The sequence below is a fragment of the Mesitornis unicolor genome, unplaced genomic scaffold (assembly GCF_000695765.1).
Source record: "Mesitornis unicolor isolate BGI_N332 unplaced genomic scaffold, ASM69576v1 scaffold3835, whole genome shotgun sequence".
In the NCBI taxonomy this organism is placed as follows: domain Eukaryota; kingdom Metazoa; phylum Chordata; class Aves; order Mesitornithiformes; family Mesitornithidae; genus Mesitornis; species Mesitornis unicolor.
In genome coordinates this window covers 106,521-109,725 of record NW_010184700.1, presented here as the reverse complement: position 1 = coordinate 109,725, position 3,205 = coordinate 106,521, and the positions used below count along the sequence as shown (strand labels likewise).

Sequence of the window (3,205 nt, the reverse complement as noted above, 5' to 3'; positions counted from 1 at the left end):
ACTCTCCTCTCCTCTCCTCTCCTCTCCTCTCCTCTCCTTTCCTCTCCCTCTCCTCTCCCTCTCCTCTCTGTTTGTAGCTCTCCAGATAAGTCCTGACCTCTGCATTTATCCTTTTGTCTGCAGCCACTAATTCTTTCCACTGAGAGCACAATGTCCAAGAGCTCTTGAGTTATGATCTCCAGAAACTTTGTGCTAGCCTTTCCTCTTCCTTTAATCTTGCAGTGGGAGGCAACTCAGTGTCTGGTATTATTCCTCCCACCACTGGAGCTCTCTGGTTAGGGGCTCAGGATGATCTGTCAGTCGTCCAAGCTCTGCAGTCATTGGCTGCCTCTTGTACTGGGGAGATAAAGCTTCAGCTGAAAGACAGAATGGCCACCCAAGTTCAGCTCACCCCTTCTGCCCACCCACAATTCCCACCAAAATAGCTGTGGGGACCATGCTGAGTGCAGTAACATGAAAGCCCTGCCTTGCTGGTTTGCCCATGGTGTGACAGTCACAGCCACAGGGTTTCATGCAGAAAACACTCACCAAAGATGAAGGAAGAGAAAGAAAAAGCAAATCCCTGAGACATTAATGTATTAATGTATTTGCTTTCCTTTTTTAACATTAGTGTTTGTTGGGGGTCGCATTTTAGCCTGCAGGACTGTGTCACAGCCCCTGGATATGCAGGAAAAAACCAAGAGATTTAAGAGATTAAGAGATTTAACTGCTTGTCATAAGGGAAAAACAATGTTTGCCTTATTAACTTCCACTTGTCTCACGAGTTCGTTCATGGATGTCTTGTAGGAAAATGTCCCACAGAATCTGAAGTGTCTGAAGCAGGAAAAAGAAACCGTATTCTTTTAGTGGTGCTTAAAGACAGTGGAGGTCTGAAAACTAACATTATGTTTCATTTTGCTCAATGCAAATGTGATCTGGCTATTTTAACGATGGAGGAAAGTGACGATTTTATATGGGCATCATAATCTTCAGTGACATTTACTGGATGACTAGCTTCACGTCCTCTTCAAAGCCACAGCTACACACAGTTGCAGTATCAGCCTTTTTTTTGATGCATCATTCCCCCTTCCACTTCTGTCTGCATCAGGACTTACAAGTAGTGAGCTGCAGACACAGCATTTGCCATGCACCAGAAGCCAAGCTTCAGATTTTCTAGCACCATCTCTCAGCATTTGCTTGCAGAGTGCTTCTGCGAAGAGCACCCGCACAAGCCTTGTGTCCAACCATGCGCAGGAGGATGGCACAGGAGAAGGCCGAACACCCTCTTTGACTCTCACTGTTCAGAGGCAAAATGCACCATCAGTCAGCAGGGCCTGGTAAATACTGAAGTCATCTCCATACTTTTACTTTGATCCAAACTGCTGTTTGTAAACTGGATGTGTTGAGGCTATGATTCTCGTTTGGTTATCAATACTTCTCACAGTGAAGTGACTGAGGATATAAATTTCCCGTGTCTGCCACCACACTGTACTTTACTACAAAGCAGGACATAGAATAAGATTATGGTGCCATTTCATTACTAAGGACCAAGTGAAAGCAACCTGAGATGGGAGCTGTGAGGCAAAATCAGAACCTATCTTATAAGGTATAGTTTATATGGTTACAGATTCAAGCATTGGTTTTTCATGGCAATGAAGCCTTGGGTTTCCTGTGGTTTTCAAAATAAAAACATGATGCACAAATGGGCCATATACCAAGCTCCTCTGTAAATTTCTCTATGACAAATATCAAACACAGACAGTGGAAGGGAAAGTGTGTTTTCCTTATGCTTTCAGCAGTAACAAGGGGCATATAAATACTTAACTGCTTTTGTTTTTGAGAAGTTTTCAATAAGAAACACCTGACGAATTAGTTCAGCCTCTTAACCTTAAGCACAAAGTGAAGAACAATTCTCCACTTAGAGCTCAGTTGAAAGAAAAGAGAGCAAAGAAGCACAGTGAGCACCGTGGTCTGCAGAGGGCAAGGCAAGGTCTGTGGAGAGTAGTGAGTCACACACAGGAGCGGATGGCAGTGCCCGTCAGGGACAGCTGCACAGGAGATGTTGGTCTTAGAAGCTGGGAGATCAGCAGAGCAAGCCCGAAGCAGGCTGTGAGCAAAGGTGCAAATAGATATCTTGGCAAGGACAGAAGAGTAGGATTAATAAGAAGGAGAAAAAACATGGATAACCACCTTCCTTCAGGTAACAAGATCAGGAGAGGTCCTAAGATCTGGTAGGGGTGGCAATATAGCAACCAGAGAAGCAAGGAGAGGTTGTGCAGCAAGGGAAGAGACAGTGCACAACACAGCTCTGCTGGGAAGGGGCTGGGGAGAGGGACATGTGGAGCCAGTGATTATTTGGCTTCACCTCCATAAGCAGAAAGGTCTTGGTGGCCACTCTGTGGCCATTCTCAGCAGGTGGAAATTTAGGAATCACGTAGCAGGCAAAAGAAAGGACAGTCGGCAGGAGCAAACTGCTATTGCTCTGCTAAGCTCATCACCCACAGGGAAGTCTTACGGGAAGAGCCATCCCTGGTATGAAACCTCAAATAAGTGCTTGTGCTGAATGTTTTTCTAAAAACAGGGTTTGTTCTTTCTCTTCTCTTTGAAACAACAGCTATTAGTTGGTTAAAAGAGAAACATTCAGAAAACATGTTGATTTCAAGAGAAGTTCCCACAGGGAAAATTAATTTCTGAATTTTTCGTTTCACAGACATCTAGAATTTCAGGTTTAAAAACATCTGTAGGAGACCATTGGCGTGACGATCAGCATAATGCTGTACCACAGGCTATTGCACAGCGGGAGCTTATACAGTTGGATCTTTTCTACCTCACAGTGTATTAGAAGTATCTCAAAGGTTATAATGTACATAAAAAGTTTGATGCTCCAACTCAGGAAACAAGGCAAACATTTCAGTCATTATTACATGTAAATATATAGATGTAAATACCCGAATACATGTAAAACCTCAAATAATACTTTTTCAATATGGATTGTGAGATGTCAAAAGGTGCTGTGCATAAAATAATAAAGAATAAGTAAAATACAATTATAAAAGGAAATTGAACACCACACACGTATATTTCTCAACCTGTACAGTGTTCTAATTTTGTTCTAAAGCTGTCTTTTAAAAAGTATAGTAACTCTGACCTGAAACAAAATTTACTTCAAACTCTTAGTGTTATGCCCACAGGCTGGAAATATGGAATTCCAACTAGCTCTGTGCTA

The 3,205-nt window shown here is 42.8% G+C and overlaps 1 protein-coding gene across 1 annotated transcript in view; it reads right to left on the bottom strand.

The window, feature by feature from the left end:
• MTUS2 (microtubule associated tumor suppressor candidate 2) overlaps positions 1 to 3,205 on the bottom strand; it is a gene marked incomplete at its 5' end in the record, with an annotated part of 160,396 nt that overhangs the window by 56,206 nt on the left and 100,985 nt on the right. The gene's annotated exons all lie outside the window — the stretch shown is intronic.